This window comes from Acomys minous, assembly GCF_964271855.1.
Source record: "Acomys minous genome assembly, chromosome: 16".
Lineage (NCBI taxonomy): Eukaryota > Metazoa > Chordata > Mammalia > Rodentia > Muridae > Acomys > Acomys minous.
Genome location: NC_140498.1, coordinates 54,958,349 through 54,978,180, shown reverse-complemented (window position 1 = coordinate 54,978,180; position 19,832 = coordinate 54,958,349). Strand labels below are relative to the sequence as shown.

The 19,832-nt window shown below is 46.4% G+C and overlaps 1 protein-coding gene across 3 annotated transcripts in view; it reads left to right on the top strand.

The window, feature by feature from the left end:
* Positions 1-19,832, top strand: part of FRY (FRY microtubule binding protein) — a 360,844-nt gene that overhangs the window by 115,855 nt on the left and 225,157 nt on the right. The window lies entirely within an intron of this gene.

Genomic DNA, 19,832 nt, shown 5'->3' with positions numbered 1-19,832 from the left:
GCTTTTTGTTGGTTTATTTGCTGGATGCTGCTAAGGTTGGAGAAATCAGATCTCAACTGACACATATGTTTGTGAGCTGAGGAAGAAGTTTCTCTCTCTCTCTCTCTCTCTCTCTCTCTCTCTCTCTCTCTCTCTCTCTCTCTCTCTTTCTCTTTCCTTCCATCTGCTGTGAAAATTGAACTAGCCCTGCTCAACTTCGAAGGCTGCAATAAAAATACAGTAGATTTTGTTTACTTAAAATTTCCAGAGATACGGCCCCCTCAGACTCTGGGGAGGCAGTCAGCATTCCGGCTGCACAGCCTGCCTGGTATTTGTTTGGGTTGTTCTGGCTTTATCTAAATATTTTCTGAAGTGCAGTTTGATCAAAGGGGTGTGGCAGGGTGTCGAGTACTTTGTAATTGTTTTATTAGGGTATTGTCTGAAGAGAGAAAACTGCTTCCAAGTCCAAAACCTAAGGCTCATCTTTGTTAGGCATAGCCTCATCTGCAGATTCATCTGACGCCCGGAGTGCTGTGCACCCGTTGGAATGTCTGGAGATCTCACTTGCTCTAGTCTAAGCACGCTTCTCTGAAATGTAAACAAGGTTCTGACCCAAATGGCTCGTTAGGGCTATAAGGACACCATGGTTCTGAAGTTGCATTTCTGACCTATATAAAAACTATTAGCACTTCACTGTTTAAGAAAGACAACCTCTAAGCCGCCTGCCCGGGGTCTGGGTTAAAGTCAGCCTGAGGCCTTCAGGCGTGAAGGATGGATACCTTGTGTTTTTCAGCACAGACAGCAACAATGTCTCCTTCCTCTATCAGCTTTTGTACTTATCCTGTACAAGGGAAACTGACCGCCTTGTAGATGCTTGCCTGTTTTAAATTAAGAATTTGTTTGTAAAAAAAAATTATGTTCTGCATCTTATTGGACAGATGCTAATTATCCTACCTGGACTCTTGAGGGGTGACGGATGTCTCCTCCGCTAATGACCTGTAGCCAAGCATTGTCTTGTATGTCAACAAACCTCGGCTGGATTGTCGAGAGAGTGAGGTGCCTGCCTGACGATATTTGGGGGTTGCATCTCTGTATGATACCCACAGAAGCCATTTTCCCCAGGTCATTGGGCCCCACTCTGCACTGGGAGGGGGCTGTCTGGGGCGTTTCTGTACGAGTGGGAGGCCATTTGGGAGCAGCCCTGTTGCTTTGTCGAAGCCATAAATCATTTAAGTTGGCTTCATCTTCTGTACACTCCACATTCACAGACGAATCTTCCTTTGTCTGTCTACCCTTTGATTAATGAAAAGAATTTTGACAGACTGAACAGTGTTGAGAACAGTTTGTCTTGATGGGGTGGAGACAACAAGAATGCCTCATTTACAAGTTTGACGTCAGGGTATCGATGGTAAGGTCTGTCTGCTGCATCGGGTTTGTCATGCCTTTGGATGGGAGTTTATGCTGTGCAACACCTGAAGCGGTTTCTTTAAAACCCTCCTCTCTTGTCTGTCTTCAAATGACTCTAGACAGAATAGATTGTCGCGTCATTGTCTTAATTTGCTCCCTGTCTCCACACAAGGCAAGGATTCAAAATGATTGTTGGTCTCGACTTTGAGAGTGTCTCTGTGACACAATTTCAAAATCTCCCAGTTCATTCAGCAAGGATTTACTGAGGACCCTGCTCCAGGCCAGGATGTGGGCTATGTATGTGAAAGAGGCTAGCCGCCTGTCCCCTTTGAGCTCTTACACATCCAGCGTGGCGTAGTTCTCACCTTGAAGTTTTAAATGTTTCCGGTAGCAGAGAGAGAGAGAGAGAGAGAGAGAGAGAGAGAGAGGAATTTGCAGGTGCAGAAGACAAAGTAAAAAACCCAGGCCTCCAGGCTTTGCCGGTGTGTGTAACCTTGGCTGAAAGGATTCACCTCGGGGCAAGCAGCTGACCACGTGTTTGCACATGTCTGCCTTCCCAGGTTGGAAAGGTGAGGGTGCCCGCCCACATACCTGAACAGAGAAACAGCCCACTAATTATATGGTGGTGCATATTTACACAAGTGCAGCAATTAAAAAGCAATGGAACAAACTTCGCAGCTACAGCTTGACTGCTTTACTGGGCAGTAGTAAAGGGAAGGATGATGTCATAAGCATTTACAGGTTAAGGCTTCCGTGTGATAGAGAGAGAGTGTGTGGTGTGGGGCGAAATGTCATTTTTTTATATGTCTTTGTCTCATCGGAAGACTGAGCAAGCCAGTGAGGCAAACTGGTCGCTGAATTAGCTTCTACTTGGTAGCCTTGACACTCTCCCCCCCCACCCCCTCCCCCCCACCCCCACCCCCCCCCCACCCCCCGTCCTTGGCTCAACACACCCCATACCCATCCTGTCAGGCCTCCTGTTGGTTTGAATGAAGCTGGGACTTGCAGTGGCCTGGTGTCTGGAAATGTCATTTCTTCTCATATGGACTCACCAAAAAGCTTTTTCCTTAACCCGCTTGGACAATTGTCCTGTTGTTCCCTCCTCTTCTATTCAAATCTTCTTGAGCTGATCTGCTGCCCCTGGGTGTCCATCGCCACGGCCATCCCATAATCGACCGGGCTTTTGCCACAAGTCACAGAGCCAGAGGGGCTTGCTGCCAACCATCTAAGCCTTGTGCCTGTGTGGCCTTGGATTAGCCGCTGACTCTGTCTCCTCATCTTCAAAAAGGAAGCAGAATTAATGGGTGCCTCATAGGCATGGGAGGGTTTAGACATGGAGCCCTTGGGGTGACACCTAACGTCTCGTAAACGTTTGATAAATGCTGAAATAATACAAATGTATTCTGACACTCCTCTGAACCTACTTAAAACGTGGCCTAGATCATTTTCTTCCCTACACCTTGGCAATCTCAGTGGATTATTTTATGAAAAGTCAACACTTACTTCATCCCTGGGCAAGAGAACACTGTGGAGCGATGACAATTTGGGTTTCCGTTCTAACTTTACCCCCTCTCTATCTCAACTCCTATCAGAGCCTCCTGCTCTCCCTGGATGCACGCCTTCTAAGCTATGTGGCGGAGTTGGCCTGGGAGCGTCTCGGTGGCAGGAAGTCGCGCTGGCCTTTAGGGTAGCTCCAGAAGGAAGTTTGGAATAGTTAGCAGAATCTCAGGGGAGGAGAGTTTACACAGAGAGAGTGAGTGTGTGGCCTTCACCGATGTCTGGAAAGTCTAAATGGCTTCCTTGTTGCTGCCAGCCACCCTATGACGTCCAGGGAACACTGGTCCAAGGAGATGAGTGAGGCACATTCAGAACCACCTTGCTCCTTCCAGGGTGGTGTACGCCCTCCCTGTGGTATCTGCCAGTCTGGCTGCTCACCGCTCACTGAGGACAACAGCTTCATGTTCATTAACCCTTTCGGGTCCTTAGAACTCCCCACTCTGGAAGAACTGAATAACCTCTTTGCATAGAGATTGGTATGCCCCAAAGTGGCTGATGTCGCTCCAGGGAAACTTGGATGCACAGGCAGAACCAGAGGTGGGTGCTTCCAAGCTGTAGGGAATTCATTCTGTGGATTAGGGCAGCGTCTGCTCGGTGTGGCCTTCTGCTTGTAATCCCAGCTCTTCAGAGGTAGAGGCAGGTGGATGGTAGAGTTCAACATTATCCTCGAGTGAAGGGGGGAGAGGAAGGGGAAAGGGAGGGAGAGGGCAGAAGAGAGGAAGGAAGGGAGCGAGGGAGGGAGAGGGCAGAAGAGAGGGGGGAGAGAAAAGGGAGGGAGAGAGGGAGGGAGGAAGAGAGGGGGAGAGGAGGGGAGGGGAAAGGGAGGGAGAGGACAGAAGAGAGGGAGGAGGGGGGGAGGGAGAGGCAGAGACAGAGACAGAGACAGAGACAGACAGAGAGGGAGAGAAAATCCATTCCTGTGGAAAAGCTTGCTTGCTGATATTAGTTCTTGGGCCAAAGAACTCATGGGCCAAGTGTGCGTAGCTGTGAGGCTGTACTTACCTGATGATGCTTAGCTAGATGGCAAGTGAGCCGCAAGGGCACTATGAGAAACACCTTTTATAAACGTGGGTTAAATATGTGGAAAATTAATGTTAATAGAGTTGCCTGAACCTATTGATAGCTACAGTTCAAGTACAGACACATTTTGCTGTGTGTGTGTGTGTATGTGTCTATGTATATGTGGTGTGTGTATGTGATATGTGTATGTACATCTGTGTGTGTATGTGTATGTGTGTGTGTGTGTGTGTGTGTGTGTGTGTGTGTGTGCTGAGGTTACTCCACCACTGAGCTATACCCTAACATTGGAATCCTTTAGTGGAGCAGTGACCAAGCCCTACTGTCTGAGTTCAGCAAGGGAGAGGCCGCTTGTGGCTGTAGCTCCCAGTGTTTGGTGATGGCAGTACCCCCCAGAGGCCACCGGCCACTTCTGCTAAAGTGCTTTATAGCCTCATGAGAACCGATACCCCATAGCAGCACCCACGAGCCCCAGGCAGACAGGAGTCTATTGCTAGGTTTATTGTAGAGACAAACTGGAGGTGGTGGTTGTCAGGTCCAGAAGATTCTTAGGACCGATGGCTGCCTGTGGCGCCTGCTACATACCAAAGCACATGCGGCCTCCAGCCCCTCTCAACACTGGTGCCATGCTGCCTTCCTGGCTCTTCTCGCCCTGCCCCCACTCATGGGCATTCCCTTATAACCCTGCTATTTCAGCTATGGACTGCCTCTCTTGCCCCCCCCCCTTTACCTGTCCTCCCTCTGTCTTCCTCTCTTGCCCCCCACTTCTCATGGCCCACTCTGCTGGCTGTGTTTGGTCTGCTGCATTCCCCCCTGCTCTGGCTGTACACTCCCTCTTGTTTACAATAGAAATCCTCCTTCAACCGCACCTTGCATCAGCCCTGTCCTCGCTTTATGCATGCGCTGCTGAAGCTCTGTTTGTACAGTAACTACTGTTCGTTGTTTGTTTTGAACTTAAATGCGCAGTTCATTAAGATGCAGGCAGACCCTGCCTGGAATAACACACTGCCGCTCTGTGTCTAATGCTCCGCTCCGTGACTTATATATAGGGCAGTCACAGAATTATTCATCCGAACTGGGACACTCTGGAGACTGAATACTGTTACGTGAGACTACCTTAGGCAAAAGAGGCCAAACGATTGTTTCCAACAACCACACAGGCTATAATATATCATCCACGCTTTATGAACTTGGCAATAAGAGGTATTGAAACTTAAGAAAGCGATTTGTTGGTTCAAAGAAGAAAATCAGTAAGCGCCATCTACCCTAACACTGACTGCATTGTTTGTATTTATCTGTTTGCTTGCTTATCATAAAGTATTTATCACTTTCATATGAGGGTTTTGCCTGCATATGTGTCTGTGCATCGCTTCTGTGCCTGGTGCTTGGGGAGGTAAGAAGAGGGTGAATCCCCTAGGACTCAGGAAGACTGTGGAACGGCCATGTGTGTGCTGGGAACCTAACCCTGGTCCACTGGAGGAGCAGCCGGCGCTCTGAACTGCTGAGCGTCTCTCCAGGCCCTGCATTGTTTTTATATTTGCAGACGGGACCAAAGGATGAAGAACACTGTTGGGAACTGGCTGGTTTATAGGTATTTAATTTTTTATTGCTTAAAACCTCTGCCAATTCTTAGCCTCCGGCACACCCTACCCTCCTTCCCTGTGTGCTGAAGTGTATGCAGTCAGTCAGTCTCTGTCTCTCTGTCTGTCTGTCTGTCACACACACACACACCCCTAATAAGGCTACTTCTTTTATGTTGATTTGTTCCTCCTCTGAAAAGTGTGTGCAAATGTGTCGCTTAGCTGGGTCCACGGCTGGGACCCAGTAGTGCAGTGTTATCTGGCATTCATGAGGCCCTGAGTTTGAGTTCCAGCATTGACACTGATACATTTGTATATAGATGGATGGACAGACAGACAGACAGACAGACAGATCCTGGGTTTGAGTCCCAGCATTGGTATTGATGTTTGTGTAGATAGATTAGATAGACAGATGGGTAGATGATAGATAGATAGATAGATAGATAGATAGATAGATAGACAGATAGACAGATGATAGATACATACATAGATAGATATGATAGATCTTCAGTTAAATTAAATGAATTAAATCTACATGTGTGTATGCATTTAGCTTCATGTAGAACAGTAGTTTGCTTATATTACCCATGTGCTCTGCTGTTCAGAAACCAGCAGCAAACTCCTGACTGCCACTGTATTTAGAGGAGGGAGAACTTTCCCACTTCTGCCCTTCTGGGCACTGGGGCCACATAGGTAGCACACAGGTATACATTCAAGAAAAATATTCATGCAAATAAAATAAATAAATCTTTAAAAAGGGAGTTGAAATGCCTTTCTGAAAGGCAAATGGCAGTAAAGAGAGATGCCCAGAATAATTACACACGTTGGGACCTGTCCAGAAGATTTGAGAAAGTTGCCAGGTTTAGACACTTCAAATGATGAGAAATGCCCTTTAAAGGGCTTCTGTTTCCAGATAGCTGAACGCACGCCTGTGGCTCATTTTTTTATGCTGGGGTACAGTTGAAGCAGTTGGAATGTTACAAATGTCCTGGTCGTCTTATTGGTGCCATCTGCGTTCTGCAGCCTTCTGTAATAGTCAGTGTGGTCTGGTGAGGAGCGAGTGGCCTGTGGCCTTGGTGGGGTCCGTCACCTGCTGTGGCGAACTGATGAGCGAACCAAGCCCCTTCCAATGACTGGATAAGGATGATGACATTTAATTCTCCCTGTGTATAATTTCTGTCTTAGAAGATGTTCACATGGCAATACAAAGGTACATTTTGTTACATTTCAGGCCTGGTTTATATGAATAAATAGAGTTCTTAGTTAAGTACTGGCCTTTGGTTAAGATACAGTGTGGGGCTGGAGAGATGGCTTGGTGGTTAAGGGAACTGGCTGCTCTTTCAGAGGACCAGGTCCGTTCCCAGAACCACTTGGTGACTCACAACCACCTGTAACTCCAGTTACACGGGGTCTCACAACCTCTATGGGCTCCAGGCATACAAATGATGCATATATGTGGGCAAAACACCCACACATCAAATTAAAAAATAAAATTGAATTTAAAATTTTTCAAATGCAACAAAAGTTGGTATTTGTCACTTGAGTAGTTCAAGTGGCTTTTAAATTAATATGATAAAATGTTTCCAAATGTATTAGCTTTCTTTTCTGAACCCTAAAGCCTCCTGGAAATGTGGGTGACATTGGTGGAGCAAGACGGTCCTCAGCTTCACCTCATTTTCCCCCTTACTACTCTCTTATTTCATAGAGCACATTCAAGCAATTACATTTATTTAAATCATATTACTTCAACCTGGAGTTGTGGGCTATATGAATAAGAGAATGTTCTCTCTCTCTCTTTTTTAAAATTACTTATTTTTATTGTGTATGAGTGTTTGCCTGTATGTATGTATGCATGCATGTATGTATATGCACCACATGCATGCAGTTCCTGAGAAGGCCAGAAGAGGGCAGCAGACAGCCGGGAAGTGAAGTTACAGCTGCTGTGAGGATACCAAGAACCGAGCCTGAGTCTGCTGGGAGAACAGCTCTTAACCTCTGAGCCCTCTCTCCAGCCCAGTTACTTAGGCTGAAAGGCTGCATCTCTCAGCCTTGGAAGAGCCATGCCAATGACCTCACCTCATCCATAGGAACATCTTTTCCTACTTTTCCATACTTGACTACACCACAGAACTTCCTCCTGGATCATGAGTTCTTCTCGGGGATCACACTGATGTGATGCTATTTCACAGTGTGAGACACACACAGAAACACGGCTCAGTACTCCTTACCGACTGTGTACAGACACGAATCATCCACACACACCACAGGTGTGGAACACCTAGATTTAGGTGTGTTCATGCGGAAGATCCCTGGACTCTCAGACCCCCAGGGAGAGGTGTCCCATCACCCAGAGGCGATGTGGAGCACAGGCCTTAGAGAGCATCATTTTTAGAGGATGTGTTTGAGAAGTCTGTTGATGCTAGCTTTGTATATTTTTTCTATTCTTCACTTCTGAGGACATTTGGAAGGAAGCCTGGTGTTTACAGGGCTGGTTTTGTAAGAACATTTTTGAAATATTTCTCCTAGCAGGACAGCTAAAGGAGAAATGTAAGTTCTTTGCATTAGAGACCAGGAAGGAACACTTGCAGAGATTTTACTAGATGTGGAAGCTTCCAGATAGGCACTCTTTACACTAAAACAATGCAAAGAGAAGTTACCTTTGTTTTTGTTTGTGCGTTAGTGGTCGTGTGTCCCTCTGTCCACTCCACCCTCCTTCCCCCCTTGCCCTCCCCCACCCCCCCCACCCTCCTTCCCCCCTTGCCCTCCCCCACCCCCCCCACCCTTTTCATTTTCTTCCTTGTTTTGGCACAGTCTTGCTGTGTAGCCATGATGCACTCACTGGCTTGGAACTCACTACACACACTACCTTGAACTAGTGGCAATCCTCCTGCCTCTGCTTTCTGCTTCTTGAAATCACCAAGTTCAACTTCTGTGTTTGGTTTCTTGGCTCGTGCATGTGGTGGTGGCATTTGCTCTTGCACTCTCAGGTCCCACAGATCCTTCGGCCTGTTTCTCCTGCTGCCATGCTTAGGGAAATGTTTTAAGTGGCTCCATTCCTCTCCAGTGTGCCTTGGGATTAAAGAGGTGTGTGTGTGTGTGTGTGTGTGTGTGTGTGTGTGTGTGTGCGCGCGCGCGCGCGCGCGGCACCAAGAGACTGACTAAATTGCATATTTCTATAAGTTAACTTCGGTATCCCACCACTCACCTCTAATCTTACTGTCACTCCCTCTCTTTCACTGAGTGCAGAGCATTTAAAGTGTTAGTCACCCACAACTCCAGATGCTAAGCACGGAACGTTTATATTCTACCCGTACATCGACGCCGTAATGAGCCTGATTTGGGCCTAATTCCTTTCTACTGTGCAGTCATTTGAGGAGCTGCAGATGGAAGTTTAAGCCAAGCCCATCGCATTTGGGGGAATGCTTTTCATGAGGCTGTAAAAGTGTGTTGTGTAAATTCAAGGGAGTTGAAATCTTTTTCAGGAAGGCACTGGGAGCTTCACGGAGTGCTGTTTATCAACCTTAATTTGATAAACAACTCAGACTGCTTCTGCCATCCTTAATCAACGATGGAGTGCAAAGTAGGTTCAGCACTGCTAGGAAAGCCCAGGGCTTATCAGCCAGTGCCACAGAGCAACTGTGGAAACGTTAACATTAAGTCCACAACCCACACTTCTTCGCCGAGCATCAGGCATGCTGGCCCGACCTCTCTGAGTTTAGTTTTAAACAGGTAAATATGTATTTTGGCAGCCAGGGAAAGGACTGGGTGTTAGATTAACTAGGGCCACACTTTAGTAAAATTCCATTTGAACATTGTATTTATGTAGGCGGGGCTTGGTCACCAACAAAATGCTTTGCTGGCTAAGAGACAAGCCAATCAAATGCTTCTACTTCTCAGTAAATTCTTGAGTTTTTACTCTGTGCCTTTCAGTGTGTGTGTGTGTGTGTGTGTGTGTGTGTGTGTGTGTGGTGTTTGGTGTGCATGGGTTTGGTGGTAGGGGGTCTTGTGTTTATGTATGTGTGGTGTGTGTGTGCATATGTGTGTGGGGGTTATGTGGTATGTGTGTGTGTGGTATGTACATGTGTATGTGGTGTGTGTATATGTATGTGTGTGTATGGTGTGTGTTTGGGTTGTGGGTACAGGATGGGTAGGTGTCATGGTAGAGGTCTTGTGGGTATGTATGTGTGATGTGTGTGTGCATATGTGTGTGGGGGGTTGTGTGGTATATGTGTACATGTGTGTGATGTGAGGTGTGGTGTGTGTGTGTGGGGGGGGTGTGTTTGTGTGTATATAACGATGGCTGTTTTTCTTCCTTAATGAAAATAGAACAAACCTGGCCCTCCATCTCTTGCTTATGAAAATGAAGACTATGAAGTGCTTTTACTATTCCCATTGAAGAAGGGCATGCATGTAACTTGTATTGACCAGCTGTCTCTGTGGATGCTTGACTGAAGGAGGGTTAGTGGGGTGGGTGTTACTGATCAAAAGGGGGCGGGGTCTCAGACCTGCACAGCTTCCTGGCCCAACTTGCTTTTCTGTAACCTGAATAAGAGGAAAAACTCACCCTGCAAAGGCTATCAGGTTCTATTGTTTATGGACATATACACATGTATACGCATGTCTTAATATTCCATGTACATATGAACATACATGTGTATATGTATGGAAAAAAGAAAGTGACTATATGTCTATGTCAGTAACTCTGAACAACGCTATCTTCAGTGTGACGTGGCACAGACTTGGGATTCTGGTCTGAAGATACATTTGTTTCCCTTTTTTCCCTACAACTTGAAATATGGCGATTATAACAATTGCTGGCGTTCTAGAGAGTCTGACATATATTGCCGTGCAGCTAATGGACACTGGCCTAGCATTTGGTCACCAGTCAGTTTCCTAAACCATGTTAAATATCCAAAAGACCACAGGATGTGCTTGGCTCTTGAAAGTGGGAAACGTTGACTTGATAACACTGATACCTTTGCTTCATACCAACAGCAAGTATTAAAAATGGCTAAAATCGAGAAAAAGGTGTTCTGGGTGAATAGATTACCCATGAACCCTGAATTGGAGGCAGTTATGAGCCCCTGTTAGGAGGCTGATTACTCCTCTGTGTGTGTGTAGTTATACTTTCTGAAAATCAGATTTTTAATAAATTTCCTCTAGACATGAAGCCTGGAAATTGACTGTCAACATGGTCTTACCCCAGCATACCCTTTTTATCTTAGGACGCCCAAAAGTAACCTGCCACTTTTCTAATGAGATTCCTGTCTCCTTTGTAGCCACACACTGAGGCTTTGTGTTTACTTCTCTCACGGCGGCCCCAGGGCTGTCCTCGGTGTGAACTTACATACAGATGGGTACTCACACCACACATCAGGTTGCGGGTAAAAAGCTTGTCTCTTTTTAGTCAGGGTGCACTCTTGGGTGTGCACTCCTTGCACAACTTGATAGCTTCCTAAAATCATGTTTGTTCGAGCAGACCGTGTGCTTGGCCCATGTTCATCCCTCTGCTGCTCAGCTTCCATCAGCTTCCCACAGTGCTGGGCACACTTGAGAAGAGACCCTCAGCTGACTTCTTGCCTCCATCAGATTGGCTTGTGGCCATTTTCCTAGTTGATGTCTGATGTGGGAGGGCTCAGCCTACTATGGGCGTGGCCATCCCTAGGCCGGCAGATGGTCCTGGGCCATATAAGAAAGCAGTTGAGCAAGTACTAGAAAGAAAGCCAGTAAGGCCAGGGCATCCTGGTGCACACCTTTAATCCCAGACAGAGGCAGGCAGATCACTGTGAGTTCCAGGCCAGCCTGGTCTACAAAGCGAGTCCAGGACAGCCAAGGCTACACAGAGAAACTTTGTCTCAACTCTCCCAAAAAACAAACAAACAAACAAAAAGAAAGCCAATAAGCAGTTTTCTTCCATGGCCTCTGCTTTAACTCCTGCCTCCAGGTTCCCGCCTTGCCTTCCCTCTGGGATAGAGTTTAACCTGGAAGCCTAATATGAAATGAATCTTTTCCTTCCCAAGTTTTATCAGAACGAAGAAAAAGAAACTACACTCACTTCCATTGCCCTCTCCTGTCCTCCTCCATGGATCCTCTTCCATTTCAAAGATGTCCTCTTTCTACTTTCATATCTAGGATCTGTGTTAGCATATGCTAATTCTAGGTTGCAGAGCTGAGGAGGAGTATGGCGCCCTTGTCTCTGTGCCCGCCTTTGTTGATAAGAAAAATCATGACAAGATGGTTGCATGGGCCAAACAGTGGTGCCATCTTGCCAGACAACCTGAGTTTGATCCTAAGGGCTTACATGGAAAAGGAAACTGTTCCCACAAGTGTTCCCAGGACTTCCAGATGCATGGGCCACGTCACGCGCACGTGAGCATGCAGCGCACAAATGCGCATAAAGCAACGAAAGCGAAACTCTAGGTGCAGCTTTCTGGTTGAGTGATAAATGAGTTTGAGCGAAGATAGAGCAGCTCGTGGCGTGTGTGGACGGAGACCACGATCAACAGCTCTCAAGTGTCCCTCAGACACAGAGTGGCAGCCATCAGACTGGCCCCGTTGAGCACATTAATATCATATTGTCCTGCCAGACAAGGCTTTTGCTTTAGGGAGTGACTAAGAGGCTGTCACTCCTTGGGCCAGGAAAATGAAGTGTTCCATTGGCCCAAGAATGACACACTGTTGTTGTTTATGGGATCTTCCCCTCATCTCCCCTTCCCCCCACCCCCACCATGTGCATCTGTGATTGGACCATGTCTTACCCCAGCTGCCCTAGTCAGCCTCACAATTTCCTGGCCTTTCTGCTATGGATCCACACAAGGGAGGGAAGATTTTTTTTTTAAATGTTATTTATGGGCAATCTTAAGTTGATGCCCAAAGATCTACCCACATCTGGATCTGCTGCGAAGGCCAAGCTTGAGGCCGAGCCTTCATCTCTTCCCCCACGGTAAGCAGGAAGTTGAAGTCGCTAGGAGTCAGCTGGGAGTTCCATCCTGTTTGGGAGATTCGCTTTTGTTCTTTACTGCTGCAAACAGTGGTAAGCTGGGGTCTTCACTGAGCCTTGCTGCAGAGAGTGACCATGCGGGAGGGCTCACACGGTGAGAACAAAAAAGGCCCAGCGTGCAAGCCGGGCTCTGCATTATGTTCCGGTGTGAGGAGGGAACCACTCAGAGGTCTGCTTCTTCTTGCCTTCAGCACTGGGGACCAAACCCGGGCCTGGTACATGCAGAGCGCTCAGTTCTACACACCCAAACTCTGGCCCAGTGCAAAACTCTGCCCCTGAATCGCGTATCTTTCTCTAAAAGGGGTAGCAATGGACTTTTTTATTTTTGTTTTTCCTATCTTTTGGCTACTAGATACTTCTTTTGGTCAAACCCAGGCCCTTGGCCTTGCTAGGCAAACCCTTAACTCCTCAGCTACGTCTATTAACTCTTATTATGATAGAAAATGTGGAAAGAATTTACTAGGTTTGTTTGATTAACTTTTTGGTGAAACAAGAATTCTGTTGTGTGAAATGACACACTTAGAAATAGATGTGCTTGGACTCAGCCACATGTGACTCTGAGAAATTTCTAGTTCTGATAAAAGTTAATAATATAAAGGGCTGGAGAGATGGCTTAGTAGTTAAGAGCACTGGATGCTCTTCCAGAGGACCGGGGTTCGAGTACTAGCGCCTGTGTGGTAGCTCACACCATCTGTAAGTGTAGTTTCAGGGGGTCAGACACCCCCTTCTGGACGCGGGTAGGAATTGTATTCAATTGTACGTATACATATGTACAGGCAGATACTTACATTCATAAAATAAAAATAAATTTCTTTAAAAATTTAATACAATAATATTAAAAGTCTAAACAATGTGTATTTTATATACTTATATGTTATTTGCCTTATATGTGTAATTATATATGTGTGATAGGATTACAAAGTATAGCTATAAAAAAGCCATAATAATTAGATGAGTTAAAGTTTGTGAAGTGTTTGGTGTGCTCTGTTGTAACAGTAGCTGATATTATTAGTTCACTGCATCAATACTTGTTTACAGGGATTAAATACTAACCCCCCAATGAGTTCATGGCCTGTTAGCAAGAAAATATAGGGTCTGAAACTTACCATTCCACAAAAGACATTCTGATAGAGAGATGCTTCTAGAACCTCAGAAAGTAAACCATCTGAACAGGTTCATGATAGAATACCTCTCCTCTAAATCCTAAGGTGGCGCCATTGTTATTTAGGTGTGTGGCTTTTTGTTGCTTTGTTTAGAGGCTTTGTTGTTTTGTTATTGTCATTGTCATTGTTATTGTTATTATTGTTGCTGTAGTTGTCATCATTGTCATCGTTGTTGGCATTGTTGTCGTAGTTGTTATCATAGTTGATGTTGTCATTACTGTTGTTGTTGTTGTTGTAGTTGTCACTGTTATTGTTGTTGTTGTTGTTGTTACTGTTGTTGTCATCCTTGTTGTTGTTGTTATCGCCATTATTGTTGTTGTCATTAATGTTATTGTTGTTGGCATTGTCATTTTTGCTACTATGTTGTCGTAGTTATTGTCATCATTGTTGTTGTCATTGTTGCTGTTGTTGTCATTATTGTTATATTTGTTGTGGTGTTGTCATTGTTATTATCATTGTTATTGTTGTTATTGTTGTTGCTATTATTGTTGTTGTTTTGCAATAGGTCCATATCATGTAGCCTAAGGTGAACTCAAACTCCCGACTTTCCTCCTTCATCCTCCCAAGTGCTGTGGTTACAGGTCTGGACTGCCATGCCCAGCTAACGTCACCCCATGGCCAGGACAGGTAACGTAGCATGGCATCAGTATGGGCTGTGTGGTTCCAGCACATGCACAATAGACCTGGAACATGAACTCTAGGGACCTGGGCCATGCTCTTGCCTCAAATGGGAGTTCAAATGTCACCCCCAGGGCCATGCCTTCCCTTCCCTTTCCACATACCCCCATTATAGCAATGGTGACATTGTGGTATAGTTACACTTTGCCCAAGTGTTCGCACTGAAACTCAGCTATCACTTTTGGACTCCCTAGCTCACTTCAGCGTGCACTGTTCCTAATAATCTGCTAAATGAAGGCCGCGCTGTGAATGAGGATGAGATGGCTATAGTGACACTTAGCTAGCATCTTTGTCATCCGCGGATGGCACCATTGCTTTAAGGTTCTTTCTTTCTTACTCTAAGCAGAAACTGAGCATCTAAATTCAGCTATGGAGTCGCCCCTCACCTGGTTTCTCTGCATGGATTCGCCAAGCTAAATGTCATCAGTCCACTCACAGAACCCCAGGACCACATGTCTGTGGAACCCACAGTGAACTTGGAGTGACTCTCCATGTGTCATGATCAGCCAACTTGAGAGATAGGTCTTTTGTTTGCTTTCCAATGAGTTGGCACCAGCAAGGACTGTTCTCTGTAAAAACAGTAACTTTTCCTACATGTCATTTATAACCCATGGATTTAATTTACTTCCAAACCTTTCAACCACTTTGGGCAAATTGGAAGAAAACCAGGCTTGGAGAGAGCTCTCTGAACTAATTTAATTCTCTAGTGACTGATCCAAGTCTCTTTCCCACGTGGAGGCTTGCCTTCCTAGAAAAACTAAATAAATCTGAATCCAAAGTTATATCAGTAAGTGAGGTGCACATGCCCCCCGGCATCCACACAAGCTGGACGTGCCTGAGTGACCACTCTTTCCCTTCATTAAATCCTTACGTGTGTGGTCCACGAGCAGGCAGGCCCAGTCCTGCCTCCTGTGGCCTCCACAGGCAGACAGTTCTAATGAAAGACGAGACACGGGGAAGTTGTAGAGAGAACAAAAATTCTGTTTAAAGAGATGTCCTACTTGTGGCGGGCCTTGTGCTGGGACCCAGAGACACTGGCCTGACAAATGTTCAGTGGGAGAAGCAACTCAGCATCCCTAGTGGGAGGGAATGGCCCCAGGGATGTTTATTAAAAGCTGTGGCAATGGTACCTGGAGAGGAGGAGAAGGGATGGACTATGACCAAGTGCTGGAGGTGAGAAGCTGCCTGGTCCAGGGGCTCCCTGAGGGAGAGTGAGGAGCACTGATGGCGCATGCGCAGGGACACACACACACAGACACACACACACACACACACACACACACACACACACGCATACACACACACACACACACACATATACACACCATTAGGAAGGATCCTGAAGGCATCACTCTTTTGTTGTTGTTGTTGTTTTCGTTTTGTTCTCTGTTTCCCAAGACAGGGTTTCTCTGTGTAGCCTTGGCTGTCCTGGACTCACTCTGTAGACCAGGCTGGCCTCGAACTCAGGGATCCACCTGTCTCTGCTGGGATTACAGGCATGTGCCACCACACCGCTGGGCCTGACAGCGCTCTTAATAAGCAAGTATGAGATGATCTTGTCAACTGCTTTGATTATATTCATGTGTGGAATAGTTTGGCCTTCCTTCAGGTATACCCCGCTGCCCTGGGGACAGCAGTGGAGTTTCTGGAGCCAGGTGGACTTGCAGCTGTCACTGTGGGGGAAACACCTGAAGGCCTGCCTGTGGAGTTGCAGCTGTGGGGGGGGGGGTGGAGGGTAGGGGGGGCAGGGGGGTGGACTTGAAGGCCTGCATTTGTCTTTCCCTGCAGGTCATATGCTGCCCTATTGGGCTAAGTCTCCAGTACCTCCTCCCTACCTTTATCTAAGGAAGTTTCTAGAAGCTCTAATAACTTGCTCTGCCAGGGCCTGGTCTTGTCAGTGTCGGCCGGCCACAGAGTGCTCTGGTCACAGCTACCAAGTAGTGGCCTTTGAATAATTGTCACAAGAGGGAGGAGGGCATAGATGCAACTAATAACAAAAATAAACACTGGGTTGGGAACTTTGTTTGCATGCATACCATGGTGAATATTCTCGGTCCTCAGAGTGAACATAGGAAAATGGAGAAGCTCAGTGTTTAAGTACGTGTTCGCCGACCATACGTAGCATTTCAAGACTCTGTGGTCCATGTGACAGGCCAGCACCCACTACAGCGTTCTGTTCTGGGAACACGATTCCGTTAGGACCGTTCAAGTAGACAGACTCAAGAAACTCAGCTGAGGAATGCCGTGGCGAGGCTAGACAGCGTTATAGCCCCCACTCCTGTGACTACATATTTAACGATTCATGCGCCCTCTGACTTGGGAGCCCCAAATGATTTCATCCCAGGATATGGTCAGCTGGTGAAAACTACTGTCAGCCTTTGGTTTGGCAAGGGGCAGGTTCGTGGCACTGTGGGAGTTTCAAATGCTCTTTGAAGGGGAGATGGTTGGCATGGTAGAGGGCAAAGTCATGTCATGTGGAGGGAGAGTGGCTGGGAGAGCTGAGGGCTGATGCCGGGATTAGGGGTGTGTCTGCCTGAGGGAGAAAGGACCCAACAGGAAACCAAGGGAGTGCTTGCCTGCTCGCATTCCTTCCTGAATGCCAACCCTGTTTTCCTCACAGCTCATGCTGCTGCTCCTGAGACCAGTACGCTCCAGGTGTAATGACTGACTCTGCCATCGCTGTGGCCAGAGAAGTGACTGCCTGCTCTACTGATGAGCATCTGCCCAATTCTTTTTTAGCTCTTCTTCCTACATAGACGGGATTTTTAAAAACAGCAGTGACTAGGGGGTAAAAGCTGAGTCACACAGCATGTGCTTAGAGTGTACAAGACCATGGCTCCTTGCAGAGGACCCAGGTTCAGTCCCCAGCACCCCTGTCAGACAGCCCACAGCTGTCTAACTCCAGCTCCTGGGGAGCCAATGTCTCTGGCCTCCAAGGGCGTCTGCACTCATATGTACATACCAGCATGTAGACACATACACACATACACACATACACACACACATACACACATACACACACACATACACACATACACACACACATACACACACACACACATACACACACACACACATACACATACACACACACATATACACACACACATACACACATACACACACACACACACACACACACACACCTCTGTACACACTTAAACATAATTTTGTTTAAATCTCAAAATCAATCAATAGCACATCACTGCGGACACCCTGTGTATAAAGCAGGGCAGCAGAAACCGCACTTAAGTGGCAGAATGTATGAACTAGCTTCCAGAGAGGGCAAGGTGGATTCTGTATCATATATATAATTTACGTATATATTTTATATGTAAGTAAAAAGATACGCCAAAATGTTGTGATCACTTACTCATGGACAAGTATGATCACATGCTTACTGACCCACAGACACACAACGTGGCACCTCTTCCACAAACGCCTTCTGGGTGTAGCTACGGAAACCCTTCCCCACTTGTTAAAGTTCTACAATGTAGCAGTTGTTGTAGAAGAACGTATCCAGGATGCATGTAATACAAAATGCATGTGTAATCCTAAGCTTTTCAGTAGTCCTACCCAACGGGACCTACATATCTAAGATATTATCATTCTAATATATGATCAGAATATGAAGTATTTTGCATTACTTTCTTGGGTGTAAGAATTTCAGACTTATTTTACCCTTATGAGCACACCTGGATTTAAGTTATTCCAAAAATCTGATGTATACTGAAGTGTATAAAATCTGCAGGTGAAACATATATGCAAATTGCTCTGAACCTACATACAGGTTGTCCTTTTACATAAGTGAACCAGATATGAATTTTAAATTAGAATTTAAGCTGATCATAACAGAGCCCATCCCTTTGTCTCACCAGCCACACTTGAAGTGCTGTGCGACCAGGGGCTGTTACATTGGACACGGGAAGTGGATCTTTCGGCTCATTTGTCTTTCTAGGTATAGTTTCTAGACTTTTAGATATTAGAGGCACTGCCCAGTGTAAGAAACTGACACTCACGGCCTGCACTTCATTTGGGAATTCTCTCTTTCTGATTGTTCTTACTCATGGCTAACACTGAGGCCATCTGTTTTTCTCACTTAAACAATCTTAAAACCTTATGTGAATGAGTGTTTGCCTGCGTGGATGTATGTGCGTCAAGTGCATGCAGTGCCCATGGAGGCCAGAAGAGGGCACTGTATCACCCAGAACTGGAGCTGCAGATGCTCATAAGCTGTAGTGTGTCTGGGAATTAACCCCAGGTCCCCTGCAAGAGCAGCCAGTGCATTTAACTGCCAACACACATCCCTCAAGCCTTACAAGATCCTCTTTGAGTTAAGCGCTCTCTATTAGCTAAAGGAGTTTATATTTACTTCTAAATGATGCTGAAAATTGTCCATTTTCTATGATTTGCATCTGAGTTCATCACCTTTGTAGAACATCCTTGGTCTTAGGGCTGTGTTACATTTTTTAAGTCCCACGGCTAATTAGTGACAGAGACAGCCCTTGACCCTCAATCTATGGGACCATGCCAGCATGGGGTCACCAGTTTGCTTATTGGGTGCAGTTGAATCCCAGATACCCTGCTTTGGGCAGTTGGAGCCTCACCTGAAGGAAGAAGGACCTTTCTCAGGCTAATTGTTGTTGTTTGTTTGTTTGCTTTTTATTTCAGTTCTTAAAAAAAAAAATAGCAACCCCCAAATACAGGGTGGATGTCCTAGTGTGCTTTTTGTCATTGTGATAAAGCGTGTAATGTGAGAAGGGAAAGGTTACTGTTTACAGCCCATCCCTGAGGGAAGCTGAGGCAGGAAGTGACGCAGAAACCAGGGAGGAATGCCAGTCAGTGCCTTGCCACCTCTGGCTTGCTCAGCCTGCTTTTTTTTTTTTTTTAACAGCCCAGGACCGCTTGCACAGGGATGGCACTGTCCACAGTGGCCTGAGCTCTCATCCATCGCTCTGCAGCCAGCCATATGCCAGTGTGATGGAGGCAACTCCTCTGTTGAGATGCCCTCCTCCCAGGCGTGTCTAGGTTTGTGTCACACTGACAGAAACTAGCTGTGACAGTGCAGTTGGGAGAAAAGTATGTAGGCTGATCTGTTTCCCAGAATCCTTCTCTGAGAGCAGGAAGCAGATGATGGTTTGAGTGAGGGCTGTTTCCCCTATAGGTTCAGATATTTGAGTTATTGGTCCCCAGTTGATGGCATCGTTTGGGGGAGGTCTGGGTTTGGCCTTGCTGGAGGATACAGGTACCTGGGGATGGTCTTTGAGAGTAAAAAGCCCCACCTACTTTCATTTTACTCTGTGGTACTTGCACTTGAAGATGTGAGCTCTCGGCTTCTCTGCAGTTGTCCCTGCAGTCATGCCTGCAGCGTGCTGCTATGCCATCCTGCAGCGTGCTGCTATGCCGTCCTGCAGCGTGCTGCTATGCCGTCCTGCAGCGTGCTGCTATGCC